Source organism: Lepidochelys olivacea, assembly GCF_965140295.1.
Source record: "Lepidochelys olivacea isolate rLepOli2 genome assembly, chromosome: 1".
NCBI lineage: Eukaryota > Metazoa > Chordata > Testudines > Cheloniidae > Lepidochelys > Lepidochelys olivacea.
This window is the reverse complement of record NC_140411.1, coordinates 98,324,905-98,344,761: the sequence shown is the minus strand read 5'-3', so window position 1 is coordinate 98,344,761 and position 19,857 is coordinate 98,324,905. Positions and strand designations below refer to the sequence as shown.

At 42.7% G+C, this 19,857-nt stretch overlaps 1 protein-coding gene across 3 annotated transcripts in view; it reads left to right on the top strand.

Annotated features, from left to right (window-relative positions):
- ABCC4 (ATP binding cassette subfamily C member 4 (PEL blood group)) overlaps nt 1–19,857 on the top strand; it is a 238,221-nt gene that overhangs the window by 24,699 nt on the left and 193,665 nt on the right. The window lies entirely within an intron of this gene.

Genomic DNA, 19,857 nt, shown 5'->3' with positions numbered 1-19,857 from the left:
GCTGACAGATCATGGGGGCGGCGACGGCGCTTTGCTGGCGGGGCGGGGCGGGGTCTTTCGGTGCGAGCAGCCCGCTTCTCAAAGACTAGGTCTGGTCAGGTCATCTGAGACCCCGTCTCCTGAGGTGAAATAGTTCCGCCTGGCGCTGCCTGCCAGCCTGCTGCACCAGCTGGGCTGCTACGGCGGGTTCTTCAGCCAACCCTCCACTAACCTCTCGTAGTGAGCAGCTGGTTTGAGAAGACCCCCCTCCCGCCCCGGAGCACACAGCCAGGGGCAGGCTGGAAAGTGGCGCTGCGGCGGAATCAACCTCCCTTGCCTGCTTCTGTTACCCCACAGGTGGTCAGGGGCCTTAGAGGCGTGCCCATTTTTAAGTATCCCCTGTGGCTTGCTACTGTGGAGAATGTCCTTGTTTACCGCTGCTTCAAGCCCCGTTACACTATTCCGTGTGTCATTTTGTTTTATGTAGCAATTGGGGAAAGGGGAACCGTCTTTTCTACTTGTGTCAACACTTACCATTGTCTGAGCCACCTGTGCTGAGACCAGTTCTGACGCAAGTTGACTGAAATCATGCTGTTTCTTACCTAATGGATCAGAGGCAAGCCATTCATTATTCATTCTAAAGAAATCTGCCCTGTCTCTAGCAAACTCCTGTTTTCTTAAATGAGATCCCTCAAGTAGCAGGTGGCTCTCTGGGGAATCTCCCAAGGCAACAGCCATCCAGATTATTAGCTGACTGCTTCCTGCAGTATCATTCCTGACCATTGGTTGTATCCTTTTTGGGGTGGTAGAGTTTTTCACAGTGGGGTGGGATGGGGAGAAGAGCCCATACAAATTACTATGTACTTGGGACCAGATTCTCCACTGCATTTGCTCCTTTGCAAAGCTAATGTAAAATTTGACCATTCTGATTTGGTAGCATTTTACAGTTATTTCACACAGGTGTACATGATTACTCAAGGTGCAAGACAATGGAGAATCAGTCTATTGTTTGCTGCACACTTTTTTTTTTTTTTTTTTTGAAAAGGGTGTCAGTCTATCCTCCCATCTGTCTTCTCTCACTTTGTGGATCAGGATTCCAGCAGAGCCGATATGGAAAGTTTCCCGGTAGGGTGACTAAAGGAGAAGGGAAGAGCAGCATTTCCCCCAGTGCAGGCTTCACTTGCAGAGAAGGAGGGAGTGGTGAGGGGAGAAGTGCTGTATTCGTTGTTTGGAGCTCTTGGGAACGCAGGAAGAGTTTGAGTAATCAAACTTTGGCCTGATCCTGCAAACAGTTCTGAGCAGGTACAGAAATCTTTTTTAGAGGATGGAGGGATGAACAAACAAAAATGTACAAACTTGGTTTTACCAGATTTGCCTGTTATTTTGGGGTATGCTCATTTATTAGGGTTACTCTTCCTGCAGCCCCCATTGGCCTGGAGCAGCAAACCACAGCCAGTGGAAGCTGCAGTTGGCCGAACCTGCGGACGCGACAGGTAAACAAACTGCCCCAGCCTGCCAGGGGCTTTCCCTCAACAAGCAGCAGCCCTAGTTTGAGGATCACTGGTCTAGATGACATTACTATAAGGTAGATACATAACTACTCCTCAAGTATGGTCTTTCAGCCAGTTATCAGTGGTTTACTCTCAAACTGGGAGTACATATCAAGTCAGGTCCTGCAGGTATTATTCATTATTTTCCATTAATGCCTTGGATGATGGAGTGGAGAGTACGTTTATAAAATTTGCAGATGACACCAAGCTGGGAGGGGTTGCTATCTTGTGGGAAGACAAATAAATTGGAGAATTAGTCTGGAACTAAAAAGACAAAATTCAGAAAAGACAAGTGCAAAGTGCTGCACTTAGGAAAGAAAAAGCAACTGCGCAGATACAACAGGGGGTTTAACTGGGTAGGCAGTGGTACTGCAGAAAAGGATCTGGGGGATGACTCAACAGTGTAATGCTGTTTGAAAAAGGCACATGTCACTCTGGGCTGTATTAACAGGAGAGTCATATGTAAGACATGGGAGGTAATAGTCCTGCTCTACTCCACACTGGTGAGGCCTCAGCTAAAATACTGTGTCCAGTTGTAGGCATCTCCTTTTAAGAAAGAGAGTCAAAAGGAGAGTAACAACAATGATGAGATACTTTGAAAACATGACTCATGAGGTAAGGATGAAAGAATTAGGTATGTTTTAGTCTAGAGAATAGAAGCCTGAGGGTGAACATAAGTCTTCAAAGATGTAAAAGGTTGTCATAAAGGGGATGGCGATCATTGTTTGTCAAGTCCACCAAGGATAGGACAAGATGTAATGGGATTAGTTTGCAGCAATGGAGATTTAGGTTAGATGTTAGGAAAAAAATCTATCTATGAGGGTAGTTAAGCTTTGGAATAAGCTTTGGAATAGATTCCTAAGGGGGGCTGTGGAATCCTCATCAGGTATTTAAGAACAGGTTAGACAAACACAATCAGGGATGGTCTAGGTATACTTGGTTCCACCTTATCATGAGAGGATGGATAGATTACTTCTTGAGGTCCCTTCTGGTTGTGATTGGTAAAGATTAAGGCTGAAAGTCTTTCAGGGAGGTCACAGAAGTCATGGATTCCATGATCTTCCAGGACCTCCGTGACTTCGGCAACTGCAGTGGCTGGTGCAGCTGGCCCCAGGGCCACCCCAGCTGCTCAGGCAGCCCTGGGGCCAGCTGCTCTGGCGGCCCCAGGCAACTGGTCCCGGGTGCTGACCTAGCGCAGCGGTCTGGGAGCAGCAGCAGTGCCCCAGGCCACCCCTGCCCAGAGGAGCAGCAGCAGTGGTGGGGCCCCAGGCCGCTCCTTGCCCGGAGCAGTGATGATGGAGCCCTGGGCTGCCCCCCACCCAGAGCAGTGGCAGCGGGGCTCTGGACTGCTCCTCACCTGGAGCAGTGGTGGTGTGGCCCCTGGCCACCACCCCCTGGGCCCAGAGGAGTGGTGTCAGCGGGGAACCTGGTCGCCTCCCGGCCTGGAGGAGTGGCAGCGGTGGGGCCCTGGGTTGCCCTCTGGCCCGGAGTTGTGGTGGCAGGGTCCCAGGCCGTCCCCCCCAGGAGCAGCAGTGGCAGGAGGGCCCTGGGCCGCCCCCCATACCCAGAAGCAGCAGCGTCCACTGGAGCACCCTTCCTCCCCTCCCACCCACCCCCCCCCCAGCACCTAAGATTTAGGGGTATTTTTAGTAAAAGTCATGGCCAGGTCATTGGCCGCGACTTTTTGGTTATTGCCTGTGACCTGTTTGTGACTTTTACTAAAAAATAGTAAAAAATAATAAAAAATTAAATCGTAAGCCTTAGTAATGATAGGTATTCAGCTCTTGTACAGCACTTTTCAATCTGATGATAGTGCTATTGGCTTACCAAGGAAGTCATTTAAGGTGAGCGACTATCCACTTCTAGATTTTAGTAATTCTCTTCAGTAGTCTTAGTCAAGATGTCAGTGGAGAAGACTCACTACTAGATTAGGGGCAGACAGGCATTTTGGGTCTGGGTTTTTTTTTTTTTCAGTGACTTGCACCTTGTGTAGTCATTTGCACCTGTGGAAATAAGGGTTGTAGTGTTTTACACCTATTTTGCACAGGTTTAGATAACTACATGCTATTTTTTCATAGATTTTAAGGCCAGACTGGATCATTAGATCATCTAGTCTGACCTCCTGTATATAACAGACCATTACATTTCACCAATTACCTGCCAGCTGAGCCCAGTAATTTGTGTTTGACTAAAGCATGTACTGTATTCCAGAAAGGCATGTAGTCTTGATTTGAAGCTATCAACAGGTGGAGAATCTACCATGTCTCTTGGTAGTTTGTTCCACTCGTTAGTTACCCTGACTGCTAAATTTTTTTGTAATTTCTCATTTGAATTTGTGTAAAAGTCAAATGCCTTACAGAAGTTTTTTTGCCTCTACACAGCCAGACTTGTAATCTATTCAAAGAATTAAATCAGGTTTACTTGACAAGGCCTATTTTGCATAAAACAATATTGACTGGCATTAATTATATTCCTATCCTTTAATTGTTTATCAGTTGAATCCCCTATCAGCTTTTCCATTATTTTGCGTGGGTTAAATGTCAGACTAACTGGCCAGTATGAGGCAATGGAGAACCAGGGACCTTTGTGCATGTTTTGCCTATAGTCTCTAAATATTTACCATCACACATTAGCATTTATTAGGTTTAGAGGTTAAAGTTGAAATATCTGCGGAACTCTTCAGAGAGGGGCTCTGCATAATGTAATGCAACTTGGGTATGAGCTATCAAAGTCAAGCTGTGATTTAGAATGTCAGATTAAAATATTAGTCATTGTTGGGCTGTCTATCAAGTTTGCAATGAAGAAAGGATTCTGTTTTTAAAAAAAATGCATTTAAGCACCAAATATGGAGAGACAGTGATGAGGATAGTTGCTCAAATAACTGAGGTCCCAATCACTTACTTCAATAGGGGTGAGGCGGTCTGCATAGAGCCTATATCAGGACTGGGGCTTTTGTACATCATAAACAGAAGCAGTTTTTTCTAAGATCAAAAGGAGGCAGAGCTAATAGGCATTTTGTAATAGATAAAAAGGCAACCTCCTGTCTCTTTGTTTACCAGAAATATAACACTGTGCTGTATTCAAAGTTTATTCATTCAACAATCACATGACAAACTGTGCTCATTTTAATGTAAATTTTTTTTTCTGAATCTATTTATTACAAGATACTTAGTAAACAAGAATAGTTCTTTTATAATAACTTAGTCTCTTTCGTGATACAGTTTTGTGTGGTAGAGGGTTGCCAAATAAACATTACGGTCTACAAGCACACACTTTTGTCACTAGATCTGCTGGCATTTTCCCCATTTTCTGTGTATGGGAAAAACCTTTGTGGGGATATGGCTTATATGCATTTGCAGTTTAGAACCAATCAAATAACCGAATGATTTTTTGCCTCTGAAATGTCCCAGGTGGTTCAGACTAACCAAAAATTTCTCAGAGATTGCATCCTTCACCCCACCCCAAATCTCTGCAAAAATTGAAAATTAGGGCTACAGTGTGCTGCCTGTTCCTGTCATTCTGCTCATAAATAATACCTCTGCCCCTTTGCTTCCTCCACTTTGAGAAATTCCCACTGAACATCTGGAAAGAAAGGGGAGAGAACAACGTCAAATGTGGGTGGGTGGCAGAGGGAATGTTTTCCTAATTCTGTCCACATCCTACACTCCAGCCACTTTTTAAGACAAAGTGCGATGCAAAGTGAAAAGTTAAGACAAAGCGTGATGCCATTTGCAGTAGATTGTACAGATCTCCATATTATGTCTCTTTTCTGCCTGCTTTAATTATCAACAAAATCATTAATATTTAAATTACCACTGATAGGCTTCAGAATCAACAGCTCTTTTAACAGATTAAGACCAGATGGCATCATTATGATAATCTAGTCTGACCTCCAGCATAACAAAGGAAATAGAATTTCATCCAGTATTACCTGTATCAAGCGCATTACTTCTGTCTGAGCTATAGCATATCTTTTAGAAAGACTTCCAGTCCTGATTCAGCTGCTAAAGAATTCACCATTTCCCTATGTTAAGTTGTTCCAATGGTTAATTACCCTCACTGTTAAAATTTAGCATCTTATTTCTAGTCTGACTTTGGTTGCAGCTTGCAACCACTCAATCTTGTTATGCCTTTTTCTGCTAGATTCTGTCTACTGTTAGAAATCTCTTCCTCGTGTAGGTACTTGTAGACTGTGATGAAATCATGACTTAACATTCTCTTGGATAAACTAAATATATTGCACTTAAGTATCTCATTGTAAGGTATATTTTTCCAGACTGCAAATCATTCTTGTAGCTCTTTTCTGAACCCTTTCATATTGTTCAACATCCTTTTGGAAGTGTGGATCCTGGAATGTGACACAATGTTCCACTTAATGGTCTCAATAACATCACATATAGAGGTAATACTCCATCCCTACTCAATATTCCTGTGTTCTAAGGGTTGTGTTGTCTCTCTTAGCTGCAGCATTGCACTTGGAGCTCATGCTCAGTTGGTTACCCTGTTCCTGTAAGCCTACGGGGGCTTACCCTGGCAGGCCATGTGCCAAAGGTTGCTGATCCCTGGTGTAACCTATATTCTTTGTTCCTAGATGTCTGACCTTGCATTTGGCTGAATTAAAACTCATGTTGTTCAAATAAGACCACTTTACAGACCAGTCTAGATTGCTTGGGATAACTGACCTATCTCCATAATTATTTACCACTCCACCAATTTTTGTGCAACGTACAACTTTACTAGCAGTGATTTTATATTTTCTTCCAGATCACTGATAAAGATATAAAACAGCATACCCTGAAATGAATAGTGGCGGTTATGATTTCAGGCAGTTTGTAGATTCAGGCAAATAACACCGCATTGTTTTACCCCTTGTTCACTTTCTGAAGATTTTCTTAGCAACGATGGGGGCTAGAGAACCTCCACCCCACCCCTAAATGAAAGCTGTGATTCAGGAACACAAACTGAGGTCACCAAGCTGCTGCAAGTAGGCATAATTTGACCCATGGAAAAGGGACAGAATATTATGAGAGGTTGAAGGTTTTGGATTTCTGAGTGGAGGGTAAGGCAGTTGAAATGGCTTCTTCTAACATTTCACTCGGCACTTTGATATTGTGGAGCATCGGGGGGGTGGGGGTGGCCAGGGTAATGGTACCTCACAATTGGGGGGTAACATGGAAATCACTGGCTGTGTTACTTCTGCTCAACACCACTAAGTGATAGTGCTCCGCAGATTGGAGGATCAGGCCCTATTGTGGAAAAGCTGTGGACAAAATAACTTTTTCTGAGGCTTCAGGGGTATTTCAACCTGGCGGTGTAACTGCAAGTCCAGAGGGCATTGCTGAGTCTCAAAGGCTTTAAAATACAAAGTTTTACACTGAATGTAATAACCTCTTTTGTAGTGCAAGCAAAAAGCAAATCCACTTTTTCAACACCCAAGGGATTGTTTAAACAGAGTGCCAGTAAACAGCAACAAGTGGCAGCCAATCTGCAAATCATAAGAGTTTTTATAACAAATGACATAGCTCAGTCCACTTACTGTGTTAATTGTCGATAGTTTCTGTGATGGGGGATAAATTTTTTTATAAAAAATTATGAAAGAGAAGAGGTGAGCCTATTAAAGAAAACTTAAAGGGAATAACAAAAAAATAATAGGAATGTTACAGGTTACTTACTGAGAATTCACACATTCTCTTGTATGTAAGAATACTGAAGTTGTAGTTTCTATCAATACTTCTGGGGATAAAAACAACCAGAAGGTAAATAACACTAGATTTTTTCCAAACTGGGCCAGACCATTGATTCAATACATGAATAAGGGAATAGTCAGTAAGAGAAAGTATGCAGGAACTTAAAGTCGAAGGTAATAGAACCATGCAAAGAACAAATAATGCCAGAAAACTTTATTGCTTTTTGTAGTCAAATTACAAAGCTGATAATTAAAGGGCACACAATGCATGTTGTATATTTAGCTCAGTATTTAAGGCAGTGCCTAATGAAACTACTTGAAAATAAAATCTGAGTGCAAGGGAAAAATTTGGGTAAACAAAATGGTTCGTGTCCAACTCCTGAAAAACAGCTGGAGGCTGAGTATAAACAGATGATTCCTGTAAAGTAATTTACAAATAGGCTTGAGGAGAATTGGAAAAATGCAGTTTCCAAACCCATCTTCATAAGGAATTAAAGTTTGTGGAAATATACAGCATGTGGCTTTTGTTAGGTATTGTAGCCCAACAGGCAGTAACATCGCTATGTAATTTGAAAATAAAGAGCATGGAAACAGAAGAATTGCCATATTGGATCAGAAGAGTGATCAGATTAGTTTGGTATCAGGGGCTGCGCTAGCTTTAGGCAAACTGAGCAGTTGCATAGGATGGCAAATTTGGCCTAGCCACTTCTTCGTCATGACTGAGGGGCAGCCAGGCCAAATCTGCCACCCTAGGCCTGTGAGGAAGGGGGCAGCATGCTGAAGTTTTGCCTAGGCATCAGAATGTCTTGAGCAGCCTCTGTCTAGTATCTGTCTTCGTGACAGTGTCCAGGGGTGAAATCCTGGCCCTACTGAAATCAGTGGGAGCAGGATTTCACCTCAGATGTTTCAGAGGAAGGTGCAAGAATCCTTGTGGACAGTTGTGGAATAATCGGCTAAGGAGGATTTCTTCTTAAACACAGGCGTTAGTAGTTTACATCCCTCTTTTTTTATACTATCTAGTGTAACTATTGATGTCATTATTCATATAAATATCTACTGTTCTTTTGAATCCTGCTAAATGCTTGGTCTCAGTGATAATTTTGTGGCAGTGAATTCCAAAGGCTAATTGTGCATGTAATAACATAAATCCTTTAGGCAATTTCTGGAAAACTCTGCAGACTTCTCCTACAAAGTGAAAACTGTTTTTAAATACTAGCTGTTGTTGAGCACAATATAACAGATACTCACTGTCCAAGTGGTGTATTGATCCACCATCCCTAGACTGAGGGACCATGCAAGTGATTCACTGCCAATCAGTTCAGTCTTTCTGTAATAAATTCTTTCCAGTCAGGGAAGAAATGCCTTTTGGATCACTGTCAGATCTCAGAATAGCAGGGCTTTGTGATTTAGGAGATAGGATCCTATTCTTCTGTGTAGAAAACACCTGACAGTGTTGATTCCAAAAACCATAGCAGGGACCTAATTCTCTTCTCGCTTATACTTGTGTAATAGAGAATTAACTCAACTGAGGTCAATAGACCCACATCTGTCCTCACACAGGTGCAAGACCCATTCAAGTTAATATGAGTTGCACCCACGTGCAGGCAGAATTCGGCCCATGAGTTACATTGATGTGAAACTGCTGTGTGAGGAAAATCAGGCCCCAGAACTCCAAGGCCCCAGAACATTCAGGGCCTACTCCCCCCCCTCCCCCATGACTTATGTATACTTAAGTTACTGTTTCTTCAGAGACTAATCACCTACTTTGAGGTTCTGCCACCCATCTAAATGTCAGTGTAGTCACTGTAATTGGAGCTGGAAGAAGTCAAACATTTCTCTGGACAGCCTTGAAGCTATTAAGCCACAGATCATCTGTATGTGATCTTAGAGTCCCAGAGAAGCCTTTTTATATGGGACTCAGGATTGATCAAGATACGTCATGTGATAACATACGAAGGGGAGTATGAATGCAGTTATGCCCATCAAGTCCATGTTTGTAGGATAGTCTCATTTTATAACTGCTGGTCCAGATAATGAGTCCCTCTTCCAGTCACAATGTTCTGGATGGTGTCTTAGAGGAGTAAGTGTTTCTGAGGAGGAGTACATCTTGTGTTGTTGTGTCAGGTTGCTAAGTGACTCTGTCTTGACTCACTAGGGACACAGATTACTTCTTGGATTATTTCCAGAGTGGTGTCCTTGATCCTTGTAAAAAAGTTTTTCTCCCAGATGGGCGGAGACTCTGGCCATGCCCAGTTATCTACCGTGGGTGGCCTATATATAGACCCCGGTTTCCTAGTCCTTGCAAACTGGGGACCGTGCCCATTGTGAGTCTTCTTCAGTATCTTCAGATGGGGGATCAAAAAAAAAAATGTCTGTGTCCTGAGGATAATGTCTTCCTGGAGCCAACTCAAAAGGAAAAAGGCCAACAGTACTTTCTTGTTTCAGTGCTGCTTGCATAGCAGTTTTTGAAGAGTCAGCTGGTTGGGCTCACTCTGTGAGGCTTACATTGGGAATACTGCACTCCGTGTAGGGACAGAGGTGGAGATCTTTTGGATGGGAGTTCCCCTTGTGGCTTTAGGGGTCGCTCCAGCAGTTTCCTGCTCAGGGTGATCTCTTTTCTCATCTTCCTGCAGTTTCCTCCTTTTTAAAGGCCTCCTCCCTCGTATACATGACTGACAGAGCTGGAGGGGCGAGTGCTCGGCCTGCTCACAGCGCCTCTCTGGTGACTTTCACATCAGTGTGGTACCTTTGCACTCATTCATGATCTTCTAATCCCCTATATTGGGGAAGAGATGTTCTCTTAGCCTGAACAGAGAATGCTCAGGGCCTCTTCCAATAACATCCCCCTTTTTAATATATGCAAATTACTCTCGAGGAACACTTTTAAAGGCTTTGCACAAGTAGAGTATTTTTGAAGGAGATGGTAATTGGCCAATGCACAAGAACTGGAAGATCATTCCAAACAGTAGAGGCAGCATGACAAAAAGCACAAAGGTGAAGAAAGGAAAAAATATGAGGAGCCTACTTTTTTTAAGACTTGAGTTCCTGATGAATTGCCTGACTTACCATCTGGATGACTGAGTCTTGCTAATAGGAGTACAGAAACCTGACCTCTAGGTTATCAAGTCAAGCCCAATCCAGGTTGGCAGTGACTGCAATTAATTATTCTTTGATGGTTGTGAAGTAGCATGTGGGAAATAAGATGGTCTCAGTTCAGTTCTAAATTGATAGATGTCTATGCCACACAATTCACATTCACAAGTGGTATCCCTGTTGTTATTCTTAGTAAATAGTCTAGGGATTGAGTAAGAATAGCAACTGAACTCTTACCCCCCAAAGTGGTCACTCCAGTTGAGACACACTAAAGGTAGTGAAACTTGCACTGCTGTTGCTTGTGCTGATCCTGTTCTGTGGACAAATAAGGAACTTCAGTCTTGGGATGTCTCAAACCAAAACCTTTCTGAAGGAATAAATTCACTTAAAAAGCAAAAACACCCACCTAACCTTTCTTTATCTGTAAAACTTCACTTTTTTAAAAAAAGTCTTAAAACATGAGTTCCCTTATCTAGAGTTATGATAAAAGTTTACAAGGACAATCTAGACTATCAGAGATTTTCTGGTCTCTTAACTGATTTTGAATTCTTAAATTCTCTGTAGCAACAGCTTTTAAAGATCCTTATTGGTGGAGAGAGCTCTGATCTAATCAAATGTAAGGCACATAATGCTGGTATCTAAGAATCTTAAATGAGGTTGTACCATGTGTCTGTGATACTGTGAACATTTGACTTCTGGTAGATGTTCAGCTTCATATAATCCTATTTTGTACATTTGAATCTGTTTCACTTGAGTCTGTCAGTAGTGATAATCAGTTTGGTTTAAGCCTTTTTTTTTTTTTGGTCCTTTATCTGTATTCCAAAATCTATAAACTGTGAGAACAAGATTTGTAATCCCTGTGAATTATGTGACTTTGGGATGGTGATGAAGTTTTAATTGAAATTGACACAAAAAATTGAAGAACCAAAAAACACAATGTTGGCTATGATTTATCTTGTGTGGAATTCTGCGTCTCTCTTAGATCCAAAACTGCTTATTAGTGTTTAAGTGTTGGCAGTATACTCAGTAGTGTTCAAAACGTAAAATACGGGTACTTCTTCCTTTGAATAGTGCTCTCTGCATATTTCTTCTCATGGGATGCAGCAATAGATGCAGCCAGAACAATAACATTCTACTAGCAGTAGCCATTGGAGCATACCCCCCTCCCCCACCCTCATTACTGAACTCTGGATGTTCTAGGACAACCATCACCAACTGGATGGTTACATTGTTGCTATGTGGATCTAATAGTAGAGGTTACATTAGTACACAGGGTTACCTAGTTTTATTTAGAGATAGTTAAAGGATAACATGATGTATCAGAAGGCAAAGAAGCCTGAATTCAAAAGATGTGTTTCTCATGCCTGGTGGTTTCCCAGCATCAGATGCACATGTCAGATAATTGGCATGTTTGGGGGAAGAGCATTCTCCCTCTAAATGTCCGATCTGCTCAACGTTTACCACAAGGGCAAGGAAAGAGGCAAAACAGGCTCCAGGCAACTTTATTGCAGGAAGCACTGACAGTGGCAGGCGATTCTCTTAATTGGATTTTTGGAGTTTTGATACAAAACTACTCAAGATAGTTAAATCCCAGGCAGACTGCGAAGAGCTACAAGAGGATCTCTCAAAACTGAGTGACTGGGCAACAAAATGGCAGATGAAATTCAGTGTTGTTAGATGCAAAGTAATGCACATTGGAAAATGTAATCCCAACTATACATATAAAATAATGGGGTCTAAATTAGCTGTTACCGCTCAAGAAAGAGATCTTTGAGTCATTGTGGATAGTTATCTGAAAACATCCATTCAGTTTGCGGTGGCAGTCAAAAAAGTGAACAGAATGTTGGGAATCATTAAGAAAGGGATAGATAATAAGACAGAAAATACCATATTGCATCTGTATAAATCAATGGAATGCTCACATCTGGAATACTGCATGCAGATGTGGTCACCCCAATTCAAAAAGATATATTGGAATTGGAAAAGGTTCAGAAAAGAGCAACAAAAATGGTTAGGGGTATGGAACGGCTGACATATTATAGAATCATAGAATATCAGGGTTGGAAGGGACCCCAGAAGGTCATCTAGTCCAACCCCCTGCTCAAAGCAGGACCAATTCCCAGTTAAATCATCCCAGCCAGGGCTTTGACAAGCCTGACCTTAAAAACCTCTAAGGAAGGAGATTCTACCACCTCCCTAGGTAACGCATTCCAGTGTTTCACCACCCTCTTAGTGAAAAAGTTTTTCCTAATATCCAATCTAAACCTCCCCCACTGCAACTTGAGACCATTACTCCTCGTTCTGTCATCTGCTACCATTGAGAACAGTCTAGAGCCATCCTCTTTGGAACCCCCTTTCAGGTAGTTGAAAGCAGCTATCAAATCCCCCCTCATTCTTCTCTTCTGCAGGCTAAACAATCCCAGCTCCCTCAGCCTCTCCTCATAACTCATGTGTTCCAGTCCCCTAATCATTTTTGTTGCCCTTCGCTGGACTCTCTCCAATTTATCCACATCCTTCTTGAAGTGTGGGGCCCAAAACTGGAAACAGTACTCCAGATGAGGCCTCACCAATGTCGAATAGAGGGGAACGATCACGTCCCTCGATCTGCTCGCTATGCCCCTACTTATACATCCCAAAATGCCATTGGCCTTCTTGGCAACAAGGGCACACTGCTGACTCATATCCAGCTTCTCGTCCACTGTCACCCCTCGGTCCTTTTCCGCAGAACTGCTGCCTAGCCATTCGGTCCCTAGTCTGTAGCTGTGCATTGGGTTCTTCCGTCCTAAGTGCAGGACCCTGCACTTATCCTTATTGAACCTCATCAGATTTCTTTTGGCCCAATCCTCCAATTTGTCTAGGTCTTTCTGTATCCTATCCCTCCCCTCCAGCGTATCTACCACTCCTCCCAGTTTAGTATCATCCGCAAATTTGCTGAGAGTGCAATCCACACCATCCTCCAGATCATTTATGAAGATATTGAACAAAACTGGCCCCAGGACTGACCCCTGGGGTACTCCACTTGATACCGGCTGCCAACTAGATATGGAGCCATTGATCACTACCCGTTGAGCCCGACAATCTAGCCAGCTTTCTACCCACCTTGTAGTGCATTCATCCAGCCCATACTTCCTTAACTTGCTGACAAGAATACTGTGGGAGACCGTGTCAAAAGCTTTGCTAAAGTCAAGAAACAATACATCCACTGCTTTCCCTTCATCCACAGAACCAGTAATCTCATCATAAAAGGCGATTAGATTAGTCAGGCATGACCTTCCCTTGGTGAATCCATGCTGGCTGTTCCTGATCACTTTCCTCTCATGCAAGTGCTTCAGGATTGATATGAGGAGAGATTAATAAGACTGGGACTTTTCAGCTTGGAAAGAGGCAACTAAGGGGGGATATGACAGAGGTTTATAAAATCATAACTTGTGAGGAGAAAGTAAAGAAGAAAGTGTTATTTACTCCTTCTCATAACACACGAACTGGGGGTCATCAAATGAAATTAATAGGCAGCTGATTTAAAACAAACAAAAGGAAGCATTTTTTTCCCCACAGTGCTCTCAAAGTCAACCTGTGGAAATCCTTGCCAGAGGATGTTGTGAAGGCCAAGACTATAAGAGCGTTCAAAAAAGAACTAGATAAGCTCATGGAGGATAGGTCCATCAATGGCTATTAGCCAGGATAGACAGGGATGGTGTTCCTAGCCTCTGTTTGCCATAAGCTGTGAATGGGCAATGGGATGGATCACTTGATGATTACCAGTTCTGTTCATTCCCTGTGGGCACCTGGCATTGGCCACTGCTGGAAGACAGGATACTGGGCTAGATGGACCTTTGGTCTGACTCAGTATGGCTGTTCTTATGTTCTCAGGGACTGGCTTTGGCTCTGACCCCATCCAATTCAGCAGGGAAGAAGCGAGATTCAGCTTCTATGTCAGATGCAGGATCCTAAAAAGCTAAGGGGGAGGGGTGGGAAGGAAAGAAAAGTGACATGACTGAATGAGTGACAGACTCTTTCCAGAGCTGTCTCATTTCAAAGGCTCAATTGTGGTACCGAGAAAAAAAAAAAGTGCACCGTCCTCGATGTCGGACCCATTACAAAGAGCCAATCTGGGAGAGAAGGACTTACAGGGACAGAATCTCATTATGGAGCCAGGCTCTGATTCAAGTTATCAGAATCAGATAACTCTGAAAGTCAGCTCCATACAGTATAAATTGGTTAGTCTCTAAGGTGCCACAAGTACTTCTTTTCTTTTTGTGATAGCAGTAGTTCATCGGGCAGATTTGTCTCCGGCTCTGTTGACAGTTGACCCAGATACTGCATCTCAGGACACACCAGGCATGTTACCACAACCAGTCAGGCTGACTACTTCTCTGAGAGTCAGCGAAGAAGAGGAAAGGGCCAGGAGCTCTCTGCTGCTGCCTCTTCCACTGGCCCCTTTGGGATCCCCGGAGAAGAACATCTCTCTGCTCTCTTTTTTCAAGGAGGTTGTGTCAGGAGGACATTCAGTTGTCAGATCCAACAGATAAGGACCAGCCAATGCAGCTTACTCAGAACAAGCCATTTATAGAAATAGGTGAAATATTATCTGAACTGGAGCTCTAGTCTGCCTCAGAAGTAATGTATGAAAATGTGGGGGACATCTCAGTATCATCACCATCGGAAGATGCTATAGTCTTTCATGAGTTAGTATCTTGAATGTCAAAGATATTAGATATTGTCAAGGTTCCTCCCTCACTCTGAACTCTAGGGTACAGATGTGGGGACCTGCATGAAAAACCTCCTAAGCTTATCTTTACCAGCTTAGGTCAAAACTTCCCCAAAGTACAAAATATTCCACCCTTTGTCCTTGGATTGGCCGCTACCACCACCAAACAAATACTGGTTACTGGGGAAGAGCTGTTTGGAAACGTCTTTCTCCCCAAATACTTCCCAAAACCTTGCACCCCAGTTCCTGGACAAGGTTTGGTAAAAAGCCTCACCAATTTGCCTAGGTGAGTACAGACCCAAACCCTTGGATCTGAGAACAATGAAAAAGCATTCAGTTTTCTTACAAGAAGACTTTTAATAGAAATAGAAGTAAATAGAAGTAAAGAAATCACCTCTGTAAAATCAGGATGGTAGATACCTTACAGGGTAATTAGATTCAAAACATAGAGAATCCCTCTAGGCAAAACCTTAAGTTACAAAAAAGATACACAGACAGAAATAGTTATTCTATTCAGCACAATTCTTTTCTCAGCCATTTAAAGAAATCATAATCTAACACATACCTAGCTAGATTACTTACTAAAAGTTCTAAGACTCCATTCCTGGTCTATCTCCGGCAAAACAGCATAAAGACAGACAGAGACCCTTTGTTTCTCTCCCTCCTCCCAGCTTTTGAAAGTATCTTGTCTCCTCATTGGTCATTTTGGTCAGGTGCCAGCGAGGTTACCTTTAGCTTCTTAACCCTTTACAGGTGAGAGGAGTTTTCCCCTGGCCAGGAGGGATTTCAAAGGGGTTTACCCTTCCCTTTATATTTATGACAAATATTCCTTCTGTTTTTGTGGAGGAATCATCACATCCTATCTTCAATATTTTGGGACAGCGTCTAGTCAATGAGCCTCACTTCCCTTGTTAGAGGGATTGCTTCAGTCAGCAAAGACAGCCTGTAAAACACTCTCAACCATTCAGTCTCTATGTAAAAAGGCAGACAAAATATATAAGTTCCTTCAAGAAGGACTTGCTATGTTTCATACTCATCCACCTCCTAATTTGTTGGTGTTTGAAGTGGGACTTCACAGATCAAAAGGAGCTCAAGCTCACTCTACTCCGTTGGACAAGAAAGGGAAAAGGCTGGACGTGTTAGGAAGAAAAATACTTTCTTTAGCTACATTAAACATATGCCTATCTGACTCTGAAGCTGTCATGGCTAGGTACCAATACCATCTCTAGAGCAAAATGTCCTCTTTTCTTCGTGCACTTCCAAGGGAACACAAACAGTGTCATTCAGTCAAAATGGCATTTGATAAATGTTGCGAAGCAACAGTTCAGAGTGGCTTTTGACTCCTCAGATACTTCAGCAAGATCAGTAACTTCGGCTGTCTCACTAAGGAGACACACATGGTTAAGATCAGTGGGACTTCCTCGTGAGACAAAAATGGGGCTAGAGGACCTTCTATTTGAAGGAGAAGGACTGTTTAAACCGATGAACCACTAGAGAAAATGAAGGAAGGGTACACTTTTCAATCCCCCTACGTCAGTATTACTGACCATGGATGCATCTACTCTGGGATGGGGAGTCCACTTGACCAACCAGTTGTTGGTCAGAGATCACTGGTCAGCAAAGGAGAAGAACTTACACATCAATATTTTAGAATTGATAGCAATCAGACTAACTCTAAGGTCTTTTCTGCCTCAACTCAAAAACAAAGCCGTTCAGGTAGTAAGAGACAATATGACAGCGTTATATTATCGAAACAGTACTCCAGGGGGAGTAATAGCCATTAATGGACTTAACCTCCATGAATTTATCCAGTTCTCTTTTAAACCCTGTTATAGTCCTAGCCTTCACAACCTCCTCAGGCAAGGAGTTCCACAGGTTGACTGTGCACTGTGTGAAGAAGAACTTCCTTTTATTTGTTTTAAACCTGCTGCCATTGATTTCATTTGGTGGCCACTAGTTCTTATATTATGGGAACAAGTAAATAACATTTCCTTATTCACTTTTTCCACACCACTCATGATTTTATATATCTCTATCATAGCCCCCCCTTAATCTCCTCTTTTCCAAGCTGAAAAGTCCTAGCCTCTTTAATCTCTTCTCATATGGGACCCGTTCCAAACCCATTCTGGAACAGCCTTCTCAGGGGAGTGGCTGAAGTGGACACAAAAAACCTCACTTACTTCAAGACTGAGCTTGATAAGTTTGTGGAAGGGGTGGTATGGTGAGACTGCCTTCAATGGCATTTGGTAATCTGCAACTGCTAGTAGCAAATATCCCCAATGGCCAGTGATGGGACACTAGATGGGGAGGGCTCAGAGTTACTACAGAGAATTCTTTCCTGGTGTCTGGCTGATGGGTCTTGCTGAAATGCTCAGGATCCAACTGACTACCATATGTGGGGATGGGAAGGAATTTTCCCCTGCGTCAGATTGGCAGAGACCCTGGGAGTTTTTTGTCTTTCTTTGCAGTATGGGGCACGCAGGTCACTTGCAGGTTTCAACTAGTTTAAATGGTGGATTCTCTGTAATTTGAAGTCTTTAAATCATGATTTAAGGACTTCAGTAATTCAGCCAGAGGTCATGGGTCTATTACAGGAGTGGGTGGGTGAGGTTCCATGGCCTGCAATGTGCAGGAGGTCAGAGCAGATGATCATGATGGTCCCTTCTGGCGTTAACGTCTATAAGCCCATCAGAAGGCAGGTCCTGATTCAGCTTACGCTGTCTTGGGGACCTGATGAACCTGAAGAAATGGGTACTGGGTTTAGTATTTTGTACTCTTCCTTATGGTAATAGTAGGGATATATGCCATATTTGATCCTTTACCCTGATTATAAGGTCAATAGCTGCCCTTATCTGTATGTCGTCTTTGGGATGTCCATAATTAAGCATCAAGCATTCATAGTAATGATTTGTATCACTTATTTCTTAATTCCTATATGTAGAATCATAGGATCATAGAGTTGTAGCCCTGGAAGGGACCTCAGGAGGTCATCTAGTGCAGTCCCCTGCACTCATGGCAGGACTAAGTATTATCTCGAGCATTCTGGACAGGTGTTTGTCTAACCTGCATTACAAATCCCCGATGACAAAGATTCCACAACTTCTCTAGGCAATTTATTCTTGTACTTAACCACCCTGACAGTTAGGAAGTTTTTCCTAAACCGTCTTTGTTGCAATTTAAGCCCATTGGTTCTTGTCCTATCCTCAGAGGTGAAGGAGAACAATTTTTCTCCCTCTTCCATGTAACAACCTTTTATGTGCTTGAAAACTGTTATCATGTCCACTTTCAGTCTTCTGTTCTCCAGATTAAATAAGCTCAATTTTTTCAATCTTCCCTCATAGGTCATGTTTTCTAGATCTTTAATCATTTTTATAGCTCTTCTCTGGATTTTCTCCAATTTGTCCACATCTTTCCTGAAACGTGGCACCCAGAACTGGACACAGTACTTCAGTTGAGGCCTAATCAGCACAGAGTAGAGTCAAAGAATTACTTCTCGTGTCTTGCTTGCAAAACTCCTGCTAATACATCCCAGAATGATGTTTGCTTTTTTTGCAACAGTGTTACACTATTGACTCATATTAGGTTGTGATGCACTATGACTCACAGATCCCTTTCTGCAGGACTCCTTCCTAGGCACTCATTTCCCATTTTGTATGTGTGCAACTGATTGTTTCTTCCTAAGTGGAGTATTTTGCATTTGTCCTTATTGAATTTCATCTTATTTGGTCATCAGACCATTTTCTCCAGTTTGTCCAGATGATTTTGAATTTTAATCCTATCTTCCAAAGCACTTGCAACCCCTCCTAGCTTGATATTGTCTGCAAACTTTATAAGTGTACTCTCTATGTAGACCATTATCTAAATCAAAGGTCCCCAAACTGTGGGGTCCCCCCCAGGGGGATGTGGAGGAATGTTTCAGAGGGGCACGGCTGGGGCCTTGGCCAGCTCCCATGGGGACTAGGTATGGAGTGCCATCCAGTTCCTCTCCATGCTGACTGTTACTTATCACTTTATTATCTTCTAGGTGATTGCTAATTATGTGCTACATTATCTTTCCAGGTCCTGAAATTAATCTGACTGGTTTGTAATTCCCTGGGTTGTCCTTATTTCCCTTTTTATAGATGGGCACTATATTTGCCCTTTTCCAGTCCTCTGGAATCTCTTTTCCATGACTTTTCGAAGATAATAATGGCTCAGATATCTCCTCAGTCAGCTCCTTGAGTATTCTAGGACGTATTTAATCAGGCCTTGGTGATTTGAAGACATCTAACTTGTCTAAGTAATGTTTAACTTGTTCTTTCCCTATTTTAGCCTCTGCCAATGAAAATGAGGTAGGATCATTCAGTCTAACTGCTTAGATACTGCATAGCAACCTAATTGCTAAAGGCTCCCCTTCCCCAACTTCTTTCTTGCAGAATCCTGTGGTGTAGTATATCTATTTGTGGTTACTCATTTGTCTCTGAGAATGACAGTGCAAAATAACTGTAGATCAGATATCTCCTTAGTCCTACACTAGTCAGCTAACTCACAGCCTCTAGTGTACAACAGACCTAATAACTCATTTGCTTATGTTTATATATTTTTCCTCCATGCATGTTCCTAATACGCTAATAAGAAATACACTCCATCTTATACTTTTATAATGTCATTTTACCTCTAGCAAGCATAAAATCACCCTTGAGTCAGTGTCATAGGTCATAAAGTCAGGTCAGAGATCAACTGGTGAGATATGCTCAGATGATCCTACCTGATGATCCATGCCTTGTGGTCCAGAAGAAGGCAAAACCCCCTCAAGGTCCCTTTCAATCTGACTTGAGAGAAAATTCTTTAATGACCCCAAA